General features: G+C 44.2%; 1 long non-coding RNA gene across 2 annotated transcripts in view; it reads right to left on the reverse strand.

The window, feature by feature from the left end:
- Positions 1–19799, reverse strand: part of LOC144753954 (uncharacterized) — a 277219-nt gene that overhangs the window by 93374 nt on the left and 164046 nt on the right. The gene's annotated exons all lie outside the window — the stretch shown is intronic.

Genomic DNA, 19799 nt, shown 5'->3' on the forward strand with positions numbered 1-19799 from the left:
GCGCTACTGGACCCAAGAGTATCAGAGTGCTTTACAAGATAGGTTAACACATCAAGAAAACAAATTAAAATAGTGCAGTTTAATCACATAGGATAAGGCATTAAATCAAACGAACGAAGGAGGGAAAAATAGCTAAGGAGAAGAGGACAGTTGACAAAAATTAGATAGAGATGGGATGTAAAGAGGGAGAGAGAAAATTGGAAATGGGTGTATGAGGAGGTGGGTCAGGGAGGGGCCAAAGAAGAAAAGGACAGAATAATTTCAGTAACATTAGGTACACCAATATTTGTTAAGAAGAAGCACCTTGAGGTTTTTTTCAGAGGGATTGCAGCGAAGAGCTAAGGGGGAGAGAGTTCCAAATCAAAGGGGCATTTCCTGAGAATGCCCGTGATTGAGTTTTTTTATTTTTGAGTCGAGGGGGGATAAGGACAGGGGCGTTAGTGCTTCTCAAGGACCTGGAACACCCTGCTTTTTGTAATTTGTCAGAAAGGTACGAGGGGGTGTTTTGGTGAAGGGCTTTGTGAGTGATACAGGCAATCTTGTAAGTGGATCTTCCTTCTATTGGGAGACAGTTGAGGTTTTTGAGGACTGGAGAGATGCGATCAAATCGTTTGCAGTCCGAGATGAGCCTGGCCGACAGGTTGAGAACAGATTTAATTGGGGCTAGGTGGATTTTGGGAGTGCCAGCAAGAGTGGCGTTGCCGTAATCAATTCTTGAAAGGACAAGAGATTGTACAACAATTTTGAAGTCGTCCACTGGAATGAAGGTTTTCATTTTTTTAAGGTGGTGTAGAGTGAAGAAAGCACCTTTCGACGCATTTTAAATGTGCGGGATGAGATTAAGATTCTGATCGATGCTAATGCCAAGGGATTTGACAGAGTTGGAGGTGGAGAGCGAGCAGTAAAGGGCTTCGATATCTGAGATCCAGTTCTGGATCGGCAGTGAGTTGTTTTTGGGAGTGAAGAAGATGATTTCAGTTTTTTTTGGGATTAAGTTTGAGGTGGGTAAGATGGAACCAGGCTTGGATTTTATTCAGGGTATCGTTGAGGTGTAAGATGTCATTGTGGGATTTGATCTTGTAGTATAGTTGAGTATCATCAGCATAGAGGTGATAACTGATTTCAGCTTGTTTGAGAATCAAAGCGAGGGGTTCCATGAAGAGGTTGAAAAGGGTTGGGGATAGGATTGAACCTTGTGGGACACCAAGTGAGACATGTGTTGTGTCTCCATACCTACTAGTGCCTCTCCTGTCCCCTTTCATTTTACTCAGTTCACTTTACTACTATCACTTATTTTTTTACCATATCACACATCTTCGGGTTTGCAGATTCTCCATATGTTTGTTTTGCTCTCATTTTTCATCTGTTACCTGCGTTTTGTTCTGTAATCTAGACCCTTGGTTCACGATCAAACCTCCAGGACTCTATACATTTGAACTGTATATTGTAAACTGGACCCTCGTATTCTCTGATTGTCATTTTCTCTCTGTTCATTTATTTATGAAAAAGTGTTCAATTAAATTCTCTTGAAATAAAAAAAAATCCCCCAATCAGTACCTCCCTGTCTGCAGTAGCCAAAGGTTAGAAAGAAAGATCTGCAAGACTAGGAACCTGCCTGGTATATCCAGGAGAACCTTTTTCACCCAACTTGAGAAGCAAGTGGCCAACAGGATGGCAACCCCTGCTTTCTTGGAGCTCCACGAGGAGAAGAACTGGCGATCAAGCCACCGGGAGCAAAGCCGTCGCCAAGTGCTCTGGAGTAGGTGTGTTTCTTGTAACATGCAATGTCATATTTGGAGTCTGTAAGATAAGAAAGGAGTGCACAGCATTCGGAAGGTGCAATAAGGCTTCAGATATTGAGGCTTAGAATTTTTGTGCTACACCAGTACCTGGGAGAAGACATGTCCGCATACCACCCCCAAAAAAGGATGCCTGATCTCAAGGGAGGGGATTAATGGGGCAACAGTAAGGTGAAAATAGGAATAAAGACCATATGGAGAGGTAGAGGTAACATTCCAAAGGGAAAAACAGCTACACAAACATTGCCTCCACCTGGGGTCAAACAACTGGTCCTTATCGGGGTCCATCTTGCTGGCTAGTCCACCAACTGAGAACCAACCTCTTGGGTGGAGCTCTTCTGGAAACAAAAAGACGGCCACTGGGATTCCGTTTTCTGGTGGGGTTCTGCATCTATCAGTGGTCCGTATAAAGTTTGGGGTCAAGTGGGAGGCAATCGATGAAACAGGGCAACCAACATCTGTGAGTGATCTGCGGCTGTTTGATCCGAGTCGCCATCTTGCTGGAGTTGTTGGAGTTGCTGGAGTAGCTTTTTGAGGGCTTTCCCGCTGTCAGCTTCAGATGGTTTGCTTAGAACCTTTGCTCGGCGCTGTCGGGAGCGTTGTGAAGTGTAGGCCCACCGCCACAAGGCCTCGCAATGGAGAGGACACCTTTGATGAAGGATGCAAGTCCGGCATCCCTGGAAGTGCCTGGGCATCCTCCAGAGACTGCACTATGCGTGTTTCCTCCGCCACACAAACTGAAGGCGGAAGGCATGCCCCATTCATATTTAATGGACTTGTCACAAAGAAGATCCGTGAGAGGCTTGATGTCTCTTCTGCATTGCAAGGTCATCGGTGAGAGGTCTTGGTAGAGCCACAACCAGTGGCCTTCAAAAGAGATAGAGGATTGGTTCCATGTGGCTCACATGATGATTTCCTTCTGGTGGTAAGAGTAAAGGCAGTTAAGTATGACTTGTGCTTTGCCTGGTGCATTTGGTCCAAAATGATTTCCTGGTCTTGTAAGGAGATGGTGACATGTTTGAAAAGGTGGATCAAAAATTCTTTAAGAGTACCTGAGAGTGCCTGCAACGGAAGGCCCCCAATCCATATGTTAGAGCGGTGAGAGCTATTCTCCAAGTCCTTGAGGCGATAGAGAAGGTCTAAGTTATGGTCATCTAGTGACAGCAGTACCAAAGATGACCCTCGAGCTCCTCTTCATGTGCATCACTGCCCTGCTCCAGCATAGCCACTCTCATACCCACCGCCTCAACATCCTGTCGCAGTTCTCTGAGGTAATTAGCGATGTCCCACTTGAGCCCAGCAAGGTCCTCCCTCAGCCTCCCAAATAGATGTTCTAGAAAAGCCTTGCTGATAGGGGAGTCATCCCCTTCCTCACTCCCAGTGTGGTGTCATCCGCCTGTGAATCCAAGGGCATGGAGCCACCTGTGCCATTGTCCAAAGAGATGGCTTTAGCAAAAAGTGTCTTTTACAGAGGTCTCCTTTCTCAAGGCCCAGAGGGAAGAGATGATGCACTGCGGGGCAAGGCCATCAAACCCACTGCTTACCCTCACCCATATAAGGCCTGCCATCAACCTGGTGATCCTTCTGTAAGGCGCAATGACTGTGCATTTTTGTGTCTGGCAGGTACCCTGCAAGTGTCACTGGTGCTGTTGCAGAGGTGAATCCAGGGTCAGGCGGGGCCCACTGCACAAGGGCACCGTCAGGCCACTGCACCATGATCCAGCCCGACTCAGCCCACTTCTCTATAGGCTACTGGCTCAAGGATCATGGCAAAATCTGCTGTGATGGGCAGGACCACCTTCAGTGCCCAATGCAGTCAGCAACAAAGGGGTGGAGACACCAATGTCCTGTAGGTGGGTCAGCCCAGTAAGTGTGAGCCGCAAAAACCTACTAGTGCAGCCCTCACCAAAAGACCTCCCCCAGTGAGATGGTAGGCCTCTCCAGCAGGGTGGTCACTCCCCACTGGGCAGGTGCAGGTAGGCTGCAAGGCCTCAGGTCATCCGCACCTGCCCTCCAGTCGACCACAGGTAACCAGTGGAGGTCCCCCCTCATATAACCCTACCTCCAGGGGCTTCAGCACTCAGAAACAGGGCTAATCCGGAGGGGGGCCTGTTCGTGATGTCATAGGGGAGCAACCTAGACCAATCCACTCACTCCTCCCGGGTAACCTTAGATTTTATTGGGCCTAGAATGCACCTATTGGGCCTAGCAGTGTGCCCCGGAGCGAGCCAAAGACACTCCTGCATTGCCACCCCCCTGGGTTGCAGGTGTTTAGGCACTTATCCAGCTCAGGTACAGGTGGGTGTGGATGGAAACTTCTTCCTCTGGGCCACGCCTCTCCTAAGAATGTTGTAAATGTCTAAAAATCATGTGCAGAATAGATACATCTGTTATTTGTATTCAGGGAGTCGTAGTGCTTTTAGTAACGATATTAAACAGGACTAGTGTAGCGAGAAATAAAAGATGAGAACATGTTGTACGACTGAATATGAATTAGAAAGACGTAATACTTGTTAGGTATGTACTGGGAAGTGTTTGTCAATGTGTTTTTTAACTCATATGACCGGTTTGCATATACTCAGATGTGAGATCTAGTTTTTATAGTTTTAGATATTTATATGTACAATGAGACTCTTGCATATCCTTAAAGATGAAGAGTACTATATATTTTTGGAAATATGGACTGAAGATGTATATCTATTATTAAGTAATATATATGATTACATGGTGATCTATATTTTTTTAAGGCTGTTGAAAATGTCATGCATATGGCGAGGGTTATGTATTTCTTTCAACATGCTATGTTTAAAATTGAGGAGGCTTAACAGTGCTGAATGTCTCTTACAGTTTTTGTTCTAGCTTCAATTGGTGTGTAACTTTTCTTTGAGAAATGCTGAATATATGTTGTAAAGACACAAGAAATATTTGCAATGCATATGCTTAGATGGAGAGATGTTTTTTTTGTGCTTGCACAAAGCTATATTTATGGTGGGACTTTTGATTTTACTTAAAGATGCAGAGAGGTACATATTTGCATATATGTTTACATGGGGATCTATGTTCAGTAAGGCTGATGAAAATGTCATGTATATAGTGAGGGTAGTGTTTTTCTTTTGACATGGTTTGTTTAAAATTGAGAAGAATTAATAGTACAGAATGCCTTGATAGTTCTTGTGCTAGCTTTATTTCGAGTGCAAATTTTGTTTGAGATTTGCTGAATATATGTTTTAGAAGCAGAAGAATTATTTGAGAAATTAGTAGGTATACCATTCGCAAAAGGTTTTGTGCTTTGAAAAATTTCTAAATGTTGTTTTCCATTTTATAAACTTATTGATGCATGTGCACGCTCACTAACAAAGAAATGTATGTTTCTGGAGCGCATTTATGCAATTATATGTCAAGTGTGATACTTAGATGCGACTCACACATAGCTCAGATGAAACTTATAGTAAAACAGGTGCTTTGATAATGACAGAAGGATATAACCAATGAGTCAGAGATATAGTGACAACTGTAATGTATCTAACAGCACTGAAGGTACTTTCACAGTCATTCATACAGTATTCAGGTACTCATGCAATCACCCAGCCACTACTCAGGCAATCATCAAATCAGTGATTCACTATCCATGGAGTTATTTAATTGCCCAGACACTACACATGTACTCTTGCAACCAGGCAGGCAGAAATTATGTAGTTATTGAGCTAAGGAGACACTACTCAATTCAGTTCATAATCTTTATTTGATTTTACAAGTAAAATCATAAAGGCCAGGTTAATTAAAAAGAGCAAAGATTATCATTGACATACTCACACTCATTTTAAAACCCCTAGAGAAAATGTACAAGAGAGAACTAAACCTTGGGAGAATTTAAAAACAGTAAATACAGTAGAGCAGGGCTGACTTGGGTAAAATTCATTAGTTTTAATATTGGTCGCTGAAACTTGAATCATAACATTGCAATTTGGACAAATCATAACAATATATAATGTATCATTGATCGAGGTATTGTCACCGTTACAGAGGGGCAAGTCTGAATCCTTAAAGCAAGCATTATTAAAAGAATCGAGTTCAGGGAATAAGTTCAACCTAAAATAAGTCAGCAAGTGACATGTCATATTCCAAATCAAATAGGGTTCTACATTACAGAAGGTTTTTACTAAAATCGCATGTTGCATTGAGTGTTTCAGTAATGCACAACCGTCACGTTCTGCTGTCACCTTTCCATAAACGCAGCTTCAAGCAATTTACCATTTTGCTACAAGTATTGGTTACAATTTGTCTTTTATATGGCTACTTCTGCCAATCCATTATCCTCACAGCCCAACATGAAAGAGGTAGCAACTAGGACCCAGCAAAGGTAGCTGGAGGCCTGAATACCATTCGCTGGTGGTCGAGGTAGAGGAGAAGGAGGCAGCAGCTGCAGCTCCAATGCCCTAGGCCCCTACCCTCTTGTAGTACGGCACCATGGTCAGGCAGCCGCCTGCCGCCATTCAACCACTGCTGACCCCCCATAGACTCCCTAGAGCCTTTTAGTGCTGCATGCCCCAGAGGTTGGTGAGCCTGGAAGCCAGGATAGAGGAGCATTTTGACCGGTTGACGAGGAAGCTCATAGCCTGCCGCTAGAGATTGCGATTTTTACCAAAAATACCTTTGGTTGAGTAAAGATCCTGGTAGGATGCACAAGTTATAGCTACAGGTCCCTGTGGCCAACTCCAGTTGTGCACAGCTGAAGGCTGCAGCTGTAGTATGCCACCTGCAGCGTGTAAGGTGCAAGCCCTGGTCAAGGACCATGTGCATCAACTCAAAACACCCATGCAATTAGCCAGATATGGTATGCAACACATTTTGTTCTTGATTTTGTGGACATTATTCCACATTTGAATGACAATGTGCATTAACCCCATTGCTGCTGACGGACGTCGCATGCATTACCTCGGTAGTGCTGTGCACGTCCGTTGGACGTTGCGGCCCCGCCCGCGTAATAGAACGTTCTGCACTAGCGTGGAACGTTCAGCGCAGGTAACAGGTTAATAATAGTTCAACATTTGAATTCATGCTTGTGTATAAATGTGGAGCTATTGCAATTGAATCAAAATATTTATGAATTGTTTTAACTGAGGCTATAGATTAAACTACGCCTCGGTTGAACATCAACAAGTTGGAGAAGAATGTTTTATAACAATTAACGGGTAATTGGTAGACCATCCAGACCCGGTGCATTCCCCATTGGGATACGTTAGGTTGCCTGCAGGTTTCCTTTGGAAAGTACCCTAAAAAGGAGAGACAAGACTCTACACTAACATTGCTATCAGGCGTATACAGAGAGGCGTACAACATTTTAAAGACTTCGGATGTTTTACATTTAACATGCCCATTTGTGTCTTTAATTGATATTATGAGGCAGCTATTCTGCTTAAACTCTAGATATGCCACTAGTGATTTTCCTACCTTATTTAAAAAGAACAATCTGTTGCCTTTTTGGGCTTGGATTCTTCAGTGTGCTTGCTTACTTACTATAGACTGTGCTTGCTTACTTACTATAGTACATTTAAGGAATAAAGATCTTTAAATATTGTGTTATGAGAAGTTATTTAGTTTCAACCACCTTTTTACAATCTGGCTATTTGTGTTTTCATAGATTTGTTTGTCTTGGCCATGCGGCCAATGTAGTGAAATTACACTTCAATGCATCCTAAAAAGTTACCGGGGAAGAAGCAAAATAGTCATTTTCCTGGAGAAACATGGTCAATTTATTGTTTAACACTTTTATTTCTTTTTCGTACTCTAACAATTTTGTGTCATATGCCACAATCCTCTCCTGACGGGTTGATCAGTGATATCTAGTGAAATGATAATGACAGTATGATTGGAGACCAATATAGGTTCAATCATGGAGTCAGTAGTGTTTTGGAGCACAGAAGCATTAACTAAAATATAATCTATCCTCTAATCTAAAGAAACTGTTGTGAAGTAGAGAGAAGAAGGAAACATGTTGGTAATAGGATGTTGAAGTCTCCAAACATTGGCTAAACTAAGCAAGGCACAAATATCATGCATGGCTTTGTGAGCTTTGTGAAGTGGATTGTCTATCAAGGAAGGTATCCATTGGAAGGCTAAAATCACCACCCAAGATAATATGAGCCTTTTGAGGTAAATTAGCTAGTTTGGCAATCAGGTGAGACCAGAACCATGGGTCATTAATATTGGAGGCATATAAGTTTATTGCATACAGTTCAGTGTCATCACATTGTAAGCAGGTAATTGACCATCTACCTTTATTGTGTTGCTGCTTTGCAAGGCTTAAGAGACCTGAGGCTTCCGATTTCAGTCTCTTAAAAAATGTTTACGTCGCCTTGAAATCTGCTATAGTACTCATCAGTCTTTTTACATTTAACCAGATGGTCAAGCTACTGCAGGAAGAACAAAGATCCTGGAGTTGCTCCTCCTAGTCCGATCTTCCGATTCTGTGATTTCAAGTTTGAGGAAGGCTACTGGGGATTCTGTGTTCAAGATTTGCTTGGAATTAACATTATGCCGGTCCTTGAAAACACGTATTCTTCCTTCCTCATTTGTAATTTTCCTCTTTAAGTCTTGAATATTTTTCTTATACCTGCTACTTTGACCTGTAAAAGGTTGATATTTGTTTTGGGACTCTGTGAAATGTCACGTACTGCATTTAGGCTCTAGATTATTACAGTTATACAGAACCGTCCTGACTTCTCAGAAGCTTGCTGCATTTAATTGTGCCTGACTGTATTAATTGTGCCTGATTGTATTGTTTCATAGCGCTTAACTGCTGGACTGTTGCTCTTTTGTTAATCATCTGTGCGCTGCTCGCTTTGCCCAATTTAATTTTGTGTGCCTGATTGTGCCGGTGCCACTGCCCGTTTAAATCGCGATTTCCAGGTTGTGCCCCAATCTCGTCCTGTTTTACTTTTGGCTTGCTGCCATTTTGTTGTTTGTTTGTTGTGCCTCCCAGCCCGGATCTCCACCCCGCTCCCGCCTCCCAGCTGCTCCTCCCTCCCACTGTAACTTAAGGCTCCACTCAATCTCCGTAGCGCTGTGACCGTCCTGACTTCTCAGAAGCGGTCGCTCCTCACGCTGCTCCCTGCCCTGGTATCGTAGCGCTTATTGCCAGACTGCTAGACTGATCATTGCATTAGAGTCCAAGTGCGCACTGCTTGCTGCATTTAATTGTGCCTGACTGTATTAATTGTGCCTGATTGTATTGTTTCATAGCGCTTAACTGCTGGACTGTTGCTCTTTTGTTAATCATCTGTGCGCTGCTCGCTTTGCCCAATTTAATTTTGTGTGCCTGATTGTGCCGGTGCCACTGCCCATTTAAATCGCGATTTCCAGGTTGTGCCCCAATCTCGTCCTGTTTCACTTTTGGCTTGCTGCCATTTTGTTGTTTGTTTGTTGTGCCTCCCAGCCCGGCTCTCCACCCCGCTCCCGCCTCCCAGCTGCTCCTCCCTCGCTCCGCCCCCCTCCTCTATCCTTTTATGTCTGATGCACTCGCGCGCAGCGGTCACGCGCAGCGGACGCGCCCCATGCGCGCCGAAGGTGCGCCAAAGGTAAGCCCGTCTACGCCCGTCCGCGCCTGGACCGCGCCCAGTGCCAGACCCCCTGCCCCGCAAACTCCTCTCCACCCGCATAACATACGACTCCGCTACCCTCTCAGCACTCAATTCCGGCCGTCTCCCACACTGCTACCAAGCCGCCCCAGGACACACCCATGGAACATTCACCTGGCACTCCTGCAAGTTCGACTGCCTCAGGACCCACACCAAATCCACAGAATCCAAACAGAACTCCGACGTTAACCACCTGAAGTGCATCCTACTCAACACCCGCTCGGTACACAGACACGCCATTGAACTTTGGAACCTACTCGACACCACATCACCGGACGTCGCCTTTCTTACAGAAACCTGGATGAACGCCTCATCAGCGCCCGACATCGCCATAGCCATCCCGGACGGCTACAAAATCATCCGAAAGGACCGCATCAACCAAACAGGTGGAGGCATCGCCATCGTCCATAAGAACACCATCCGCATCACGACCAGTTCTGATGATAACCTCGCTACCGCCGAACACCTTCACTTCCAGATCCTCACCGACCCCAAGACCACACTCAGAGTCACCCTCATCTACAGGCCACCAGGACCCCGCACACAATTCAGCGAAGACATCACTGACTTCATCAGCCCACACGCCCTCCCCTCCGAGGACTACATTCTACTGGGAGACCTCAACTTCCACCTGGAAAAGAAAAACGACAGCAACACCACCACCCTTCTGGACAACCTGGACAACCTCGGACTCGAACAACTTGTTGATACCCCCACCCACTATGCCGGACACACGCTCAACCCAATCTTCACCTCCAGCAAACACATCTCCTTCAACCACACCACAGCTCTCTATTGGACGGACCACAGCTGCGTTCACTTCAACTACAAAAAGACCACGACCCACAACCTCCCACAACCAATTCCCCGAAGAAGCTGGAACAAAATTACCACCGACCAGCTCTTCACATCGCTTCACCAAAACCCTCCTGCCAAATCATCGGACCCAAACCAAGCAGCCACCAACCTCACACAATGGATCACCCACAGCGCCGACGAACTAGCACCCTTGAAAAACCATCAAATCAAGCAAGGTAGCAAAAAAGCTCCCTGGTTCAACCATGACCTTAAGATATCCAAGAAGTTCTGTCGCACCCTCGAGAAAGCCTGGAGAAAAAACCCTACCACTGACAACCTGACCACCTTCAAGAACGCCACCCGCAAACACCACCAACTGATCCGATCTACCAAGAAATCAGCATTCAAGGATCGACTTGACAACAACGCCCACAACAGGAAAGAACTATTCAACATCGTCAAAGAATTTACCAACCCCACCGCCGGCACCAACGACATCACTCCCTCCCAAGACCTCTGCGACTCCCTAGCCTCATTCTTCCACAACAAAATCGCCGACATACATAACAGCTTTGAAAACCAGTCCGGAGACCAATCCACTCCACCCACCTCCGAACCAAAACCCCCCTCTAACAACCTTTGCGCCTGGAACCCAATCACCACTGAAGACACCATCCGCCTGATGAACTCCATCCACTCAGGATCGCCAACCGACCCATGTCCCCACCACATTTTCAACAAAGCAGACTCCATTATCGCACCCCATCTCCGAGACGTCATCAACTGCTCCCTCAACTCCGCTACCTTCCCGGAAAGCTGGAAACATGCCGAACTCAGCGTCCTTCTGAAGAAACCCACAGCAGACCCCACTGAACTTAAGAACTACCGCCCCATCTCGCTCCTCCCATTCCCTGCCAAAGTCATTGAGAAAGCCGTCAACAGTCAGCTCGCCGCCTTCCTCGAATCCAACAAATCCCTCGACCCCTCACAGTCCGGCTTCCGAGCCAAACACAGCACCGAAACCGCCCTCATCGCAGCAACAGACGACATTCGAACATTACTGGACAACGGAGAAACAGTTGCCCTCATACTACTTGACCTCTCCGCAGCCTTCGACACAGTCTGTCATAGCACCCTCATACAACGCCTCAGCAACGTCGGAATACAAGGAAAAGCATTGGACTGGATCATCTCATTCCTTGCCGGAAGAACCCAGAGAGTCCGCCTCCCCCCTTTTAGATCAGAGGCCACCGAAGTCATCTGCGGCGTACCACAAGGATCATCACTCAGTCCCACCCTCTTCAACATATACATGAGTCCCCTCGCATCCATCGCGCGCCAACACAACCTCAACATCATCTCCTACGCAGACGACACCCAGCTGATCCTCTCCCTCACCAAAGACCCAAACACCGCCAAAACCAACTTACACGAAGGAATGAAAGATGTAGCCGAGTGGATGAAGAACAGCCACCTAAAACTGAACTCGGATAAAACGGAAGTCCTCATCTTAGGCTCATCCCCCTCTGCTTGGGACGACTCATGGTGGCCACCGGCCCTGGGAACCGCACCCATACCAACGGACCACGCACGTAACCTAGGCTTCATCCTGGACTCCTCCCTCTCGATGACCAGACAAGTCAACGCCGTCTCATCATCATGCTTCAACATCCTACGCATGCTCAAAAAAATCTTCCGTTGGATCCCCACCGAAACAAGAAAAACGGTCACCCACGCACTGGTCACAAGCAGACTGGATTACGGAAACACCCTTTACGCCGGAACCACAGCCAAACTACTGAAAAAACTCCAACGTATCCAAAACGCCTCAGCCAGGCTCATACTAGACATCCCCCGCCAAGCCCACATTTCCGGTCACCTGAAAGACCTCCACTGGCTCCCCGTCAACAAGAGAATAACGTTCTGTCTCCTCACCCACGCACACAAAGCCCTCTACGACCTAGGACCCGAATGCCTCAACACGCGCCTGTCCTTTTACACCCCCACCCGCCAACTACGATCGTCCAACCAAGCCCTCGCCGCAATTCCGCGCGTCCAAAGATCCACCATGGGGGGAAGATCCTTCTCCTACTTAGCGGCGAAAACGTGGAATTCTCTCCCCACCCACCTCCGCCTCACACAAAACCACCTCTCCTTCAGAAAGCAACTAAAAACTTGGATATTCGATAAGTAAAGTACCCCCCCCCCCCTCCCTCAAGCGCCTTGAGACCCTCTGGGTGAGTAGTGCCCTATACAAATTTTTAACTTGAACTTGAACCTAGGTACAAAAAGATGCTCAGAATTCCAGCAGTGGCACAAAATATGTTGTACTAAACATACACTAGTAGATGGACCCATTTGTAGTTATATTCACAGGTTGTACTCACTGTATAGATTTAGTTGTACTTAATGATTATGCACACTGTGCTTACTGCTTATACTTACTGGTAAATTAACTAACAGATTGACACTGCACAACAAGATTTTAGCCTCTCATGATAGATGGGCTAGAGGTCACATAGAAAAGTCAGTTCCAGGTCTTTTGGTCTGATCCTAGCAGATGGGAGTGGGCGAGTGAGTGGTGATACACGCCAAACAGCACCTGCCACAACTCACTCAAGAAAGCAAGGCCCTAGCCTCACATTGATCAATAGTGGAGGAGGATAGCAATATGAAAGTGTTGAGCCATGTATTTGCAGTGTCGTCAACCAACCATAATGAAGAAGTGGGACATCCAATCTCAAACTGTCCTTGTGACACCAAATTACTTGTCCCAGTGGTTACAGAGTCTGAAAATATACCACCACAAGTTAACTGGAAGCACGCAATGATTCACCCCTGCTAAAAAAGGCTTGAACTGATCCTGATCAACCTTCCAACTTTCGGCCTATCTCCCTGCTTCCTATGTTTTCGAAGATTTTGGAAAAACATGTACACCAAATTCTCACTGAATTTGTTGTTGCACAAGATCTGCTGCCCCCGGCCAATCAGGTTTCAGAGCTGGATTTTCGACAGAAACCACTCTGGTAGGAGTTACAGAAAACATTTGATGCCAGCTGGATAGGAGTGAGACGGTGGCCCTTATACTGCTGGACTTAAGTGCCGCTTTTGATACGGTGTCACACACTAAATTAATTAAAACACTTAGCTCCTTGGGCATTCACGATTCGGCACTCAATTGGCTCATCTCCTTCTTAACGGATCGTACTTTCCAAGTTTTCTCCCACTCAGCCTGCTCAGACACATATGTTTTTAAACATGGTGTACCACAGGGCTCCATACTCAGTCCTCTGCTATTTAACCTGTGTATGAGCCCTCTGGCTAAGGTGGTGGAGGACGCAGGCCTATTAATGTATTCGTATGCAGAAGATTCTCAGTTGATCTTTTCCCTCTCCTCTGAGAACAATGCTACCCCCTCCACACTTAAGGAAGGTCACATTAAAATAGCAGGATGGATGCAAGACAACTTTCTCAAATTAAACGGAGAAAAAACCAAAGTCATTATTCTCAGTAAAAATAAGCACTTGTGGGGCCCTCACCACTGGCCTCAGGAAATGGGCACGCTTCCCGCACCAGTCTCACAAGCGCGCAACCTTGGCATCATCATTGATGACTCCCTTAATATGCACCAGCAAGTGGTAAAAACCTCGGCTATGTGTTTTGCCATCCTTAAATGGCTAAAAAAGATCTGCTCGATGTTGCCTGAATCCACAAAGAAAACAGTTGTCAATGCCTTAATTACCTCCAGGATTGACTATGGCAATGTGATCTATTTGGGCTCATTAAAGCAACCATTCGCAAACTACAGGTAATCAAAAATCCAGCTGCTAGGCTGCTATGCAAAATACCTAGATCCACTCAAACTACACGATAACTTCGGAACCTCCATTGGCTCAGGGTCGACAGCTGAATCAAATTTAAAACACTCTGTTTCATGCAGAAGATCAATGCAGGCAAGGCCCCAAAATATCTTCACTCTCTCGTCCACCCTTACCACTCTGCCCGCACTCTCCGCTCCTCTACATGAAAAAAAGTTTGTCATCCCCAAAATAAAGCTCACACGTAGGGGCGGCAGGTCCTTTTCCTACCTAGGGCCTTCGCTATGGAACTCCCTGCCTTTTTCAGTACGCAATGATGTGAATTATATGAGCTTTCGCAAAACCTTAAAAACTTGGCAATTCAACATCTAGCAACACTGTCCTCTTAACCCTACTTACATTACTCCACATTTTGTGCCGGGAAACCCTTGGTGGGTAGCTGCTGCGCGTTACAAATGCAATAATAATAATAATAAAGTTTGGGTCGGACAGGAGCCAGAGTGTAGAAGCCAGAGTGTGGGATCTGTTAGAGTGTGCAACCTGCCTGAAGCAGTCCATACAGTAGGGTGTTCCTGCAAAGAAGCTACATACCTGATGGTATCAGAGGGAATCTGGCAAGGAGGTAAACCAGGTGGCACATTGTTAAGCTGGTTGCTCCTCAGGAGACTGGTTCAATATAGCCATTGCTGTCATTGAGATACTTTCACCATCTTGGTCTCTCATCAGTTGGCTGGAGGATGGTTAACCGCTTTGCCGCTGCGGACATTCGGCTATGGTGTGGGAGAATCTGACGTGTGCGCAGATTGGACAGCCCCTCTCCATCCTCCGCACATGCCCACCGTGAAGTCGGCCGGCCGGTGGCCGTCTAATGCATGGAAGTGGTTTACAAATATGGTGTCAAGAATACAGCACCTTCTGCCTAGCTTTCATCAAACATTCTTGTAAAAGTTGGGTAATCTGTCCCAAGCAACAAGCTTTCACAACCAACCTAGTTTTCATGAACATTTGATTGGGGGACGTTTAAAAAAAATATTTAATAACATCAATTGATTGTAAACCTCACTACCTTGACCGTGCTCTTCTATGTAGGACTTTGGCCAATATATTGATCTGCACATATAAGTGGTAGGTGGTGAACTTCCCTGGAGTCTGGAGTTGGAACATTTTTGAGAATGGGGTGCTGTCCTCTGGCCTTTGTTTACAAAAATCACAAGGCTTCTGAAAAATCTTCGGCCTGATTTAGATCTCGGCAGACGGGTTACTGTGCTGCAATAGAAATCCAATTTTATTTTAGGGGTTTTATATTTTGGTGGACGGGATATACATCACCATTGTGATAGAGTAACCAGTCCATCAAGATCTAAATCAGGCCCTTGGTGCTGACACCAATGATTTTAGCAAATTTGTGAAACCCCTTTTGCAGCAGATTATGGGGTAGGCCTCATATCCATGTTTGTGTTAAAATAAGTGGTGCTTTTTGGACAACAAATACTTATATATTATGTACGGTTTTTGTAGTGCAAACATGCCCAAGGGCATTGAAGCACTTTACTTTGCATAGAGTCAGATTTATTATATTATATGCACTGTAGAAGTAATTTGCCCAGAATCAAAGGATTTTCAGCCAACATTGGGACTTGAACCTAGTTCCCCAGATGTTAAGTCAGTAGATGTGGCTGTTAGTCCACATCCATATGTCTCAATTTATGCTCCACAGTAATATGCAAGTGATATGATTGTCTATGATCAGGTATATAGAACACATTCTGTGTTGAAATGGCTTATGGAGCAAAAAAAGAAAGAAAACAAGAGGAACAAATACTAGACGGTTCACCTGAAGTCTTGCTTGGGCATAATTGCAATGTTTTGTTTTAAACCTGGTCTTGGGACATGGTTTAGCTCTTTTGCACTAGTGAACAGACATTGCTAATCATTTTAATATTAAGTACATATAGACTTGGAGTTTTGCAACACCCAGTTTGGCCAACGTTGCTCTAGGGAAACATTACTTCAGAGTCCTTAAGGTTTACACCAGCCCAAATAGGGCATGCCACTGTCATGCAGATTATCTAACTGATATCACACCCAAAATAGTCTACCTTTTTTTCCTCTGCCCTTGACAAAGTGGTATATTTTGCATTCTGGATGGTGTGAGTTATGGATTGTATTGCATGACATAACTGGTGAATTTCAGTTTTGATTAGGGTTACAGTTCATGAATCATAACTAACATATAACTGTTTTGAAGTAAATGTCATTGAATGTATATAATGCACTACATTGACTTCTGAAGTACTCATTAATGTTATGTTAAGACATTTTCAAAGTGCTCGAATACCCTGGGGTGTCTTGGCGATGGCATTATACCCAAGTACCTGTATCAGAGTTATGACAGTGACTGTAGTTAAGGTTGGCTCTGAGTTAGGTCTGCATTTTCATCGAAAGGGTGATTTTCACTCAGGAGATAATCTTGGCACATTTTGTCCAATTTCTAAAAACCTTTTAACAAAAGTAAATCTGACTTAGTTTCAAGGGGTAAAGAATAGAGGAGGGGATGAAAGATTAGCATGCTAATAACTTTGTCACCATTTCATGAAACACCAAGGAATTTGACACACCAATTTAGAAACTTGCCTATGTCCAGCATGCACATTTTTAAATATATCTGTGCAAAAAGTTGTAGTGGGAGGCAGTCAAAAAATATGCTTTTCATTTCTAAGCTCCAATAAGACAATTTACATTTGTTCACAACAGCAAAAACTACTGAACAAGTTTAAATCTTGGCATGTAAGAAGAACTTTGCACACCAAAAAATGGATCTGAGGATGCAAGTATTATGACTGCTGGCTGCATTAGCGAAATGTCTGTTATTACCTCCACTACATGACATGGGACTTTGTCCCTATGCCCTGAAAATAAAATTGAGCAATAGGGCGTAGGGCGGGGTGACCATCTCTTGGTCCATTGGCTCAACATGGGGTATCTATCTTTCTATCTATCTATCTATCTATCTATCTATCTATCTATCTATCTATCTATCTATCTATCTATCTATCTATCTACCTATCTACCTATCCAATAAAAACCCTTTCCCCCTTAATTTTCTACTTTTCCATAAGGGCCATTTCTGTTATTCCCTCCCTCCAGTAACTTCTATGCGAGTGGCTTGCAGTAGCAGTGATTGGTCATTTGTGGTGTGTGGATTGGTTTGACTAGATTTGGACCTGTTTTATCAGCAGTATACAGAAATAGATGTGGGTGTAAGTTTGGAATGCCAATTGTCTTACTCTTCTGTGGGTATGTTTGATTATTTATATGCTCCACTCACAATCCTTCCTGTTGTCTTTCCCTAACTCCATTTGTTTAATAGTAGGTAATGTCAAATCAAATCAGATCAAATCTGACTGTATTTGATTGCTTTATAATACAATCATAAAAGTACATATTCACAATAAAAACATTTTGAATGGTATAAAGTTTAAAGAAGTATATACACAATTAAAAATCATCATTACGCATTATAGGCGGCTACAACATGTGCTCACTGTTAGCCACGGTAACTGTGTGATGATGCCTACACATAATATTGGTCTGCAATGCTTATCCATCACTCTCACACTGACTTTCTGTTTGCTTATCCCTCCCTTCAATTATTGTTTTTATTCCTTTCTATGAAAGCAAACCGTCATTAATATTGTTACTATCATTTATTATTGATTTGATATTTTATACTTGCTTTATTGTCCTACCTATGTATGCTTTATTTTGAAACAACCAATAAAAACTTTTGAATAAAAAAAAATCATCATTTAAAAGAATATATGGTCGTCCGTGATTACAATGCAATTGTATTCCTGTGACTAAGTACTTTCTTTTAAAACATACGTATCCTCCAGGTCCTGTGAATGTCATCCAACATCTGCAATGCGAGAAAAGCGGGGTGACATTGTCTCAAACCCAACTCCCTTATTATCGGGATAAGTCAAACTTTCCTCAACTTGCTATAAAATCTGCAGAATAGGAATAAATGCATAGTCGATTGCTCTGAACATTTGTCACATGGGCATAAGGTTCGGGCCCAGAATCATTCATACATGGAAAACTCACAAGCCTGTGATAAATGTTACATCCAAAAACAGTTAGTACTAGCCTGTCATAGCCACCAGGTACAAACAACAAATATGGCTCAATATTAAAAGAGGATAAAATCAATTGATTGTGCTGAACTGAAGATTTTGTGCTCTCAATAACCAGTCTTACACTATCCAAATGCATCAGATCCTGTTTTTTTTAATCCTTTCTTGAAATCGACTGCATTGTGCACGGAGACTTATAGTACTCTGGATGACCAAGGTCAGACATGAAATGTTTGATATACCTCAGCCACGGGATCAGCTGTGCACCTTCAAGTGTCATGCTGTCCGATAAAATATCCTGATTAAGCTTAGTCTCTAGTTTTGACCAGATTCTGTGCCATAAGAGGATTGGCTCAATTTTTATCAGATCTGAAATAAATGGGAGGCCCAACAACTCCGCGTGGCAAACATATGCCAAAGTATTCTTCGGGACAGCAAAAATGTATCTCATGAAAATATTTTCCAGTGACTGCGTGTCCACAAAGCACCAAACCACCGCTCCGCACATGGCAGCAAAAACACACTTCGCTTTGTAAATCTGCAACAACTCCTGTGGTGGTCTCCTCCCCAATTTTTTTGCAAACTTTGCAAGGGCCATTGTTGATCTTGCCAATATGAGTTTCTTTGCCATAATTGCACCAGACCAACGATCATAGTGAACAAACAATATGCCCAGATAGGCAAACCTGGCGGTGTGCTCTATTTTCGGACCCTCCAGGAACATATCCCTGCATTTTTGGCTCCCAGGCCCACATTTCATAATATAAGTCTTAGCAATATTAAACTTGAGATTCAATTTGCCCATAAACTTAGTAAAACTATTTTAGACCTGTTGTAGGTCTATCGGAGTGCGTGACATTAACACTGCATCATCTGCATAGAGAAGTGCAGGTAGGGAACACTCTGCTATTTGTGGAAAGTCACGGTTGTTCTTAATTAGGGCTCACAGAGTCCATTTGTATAGAGATTAAAAAGAAAAGGGGTCCCTTTCTAATGGGAAATGAATCAGTTCGTTCCCCTCCTATCCCAAAACGTACTCTTGCCTTGGGCTGCTATATAGGCGTCTAAGGAAGAGAACAATTCATGCTTCTACCCCCAGTTGTTCAAGTATCGACCACAGATCCTCATGCTTAACCGAATCAAAAGCAGCAGTTAGGTCAATAAAGGCAAGAAAAAGTCTGCCTTTTTTGACTTGTGTGTATTTCCCAAGCAGGATGGTTAGGTTTAGACTCTGCTCCACTGTACCTAGTCCAGCCCGGAAACCATATTGTATGTCCGAGAGAATATTATTTTTCTCAGCCCAGTCTTTCAAATTTTCTAACAATATGTGCCCGGCCACTTTTGTCAAGGCATCTAATAAAGAGATGGGCCTATATTACTTTGGGTCCTGGCGATTCCCCTTTTTAAAGATTGGGATAATAGATGATTCCACCCATGTTTCCGCTACGGGGGCACAGCAACTAACAGTTAACATCTGAGTAATAATTGGATTCCATAGATCAACACTGAATTTGAAGAGATCTATGGGGACGCCATCCGGGACCTGCGCCTCCCCCCCAGCGCTTGTACAAAGTGCTCTGGTCAGCATATATGGATTTAGGATTACTAATA

The sequence above is a fragment of the Lissotriton helveticus genome, chromosome 5_1, assembly GCF_964261635.1.
Source record: "Lissotriton helveticus chromosome 5_1, aLisHel1.1, whole genome shotgun sequence".
NCBI classification, from domain to species: Eukaryota; Metazoa; Chordata; class Amphibia; order Caudata; family Salamandridae; genus Lissotriton; species Lissotriton helveticus.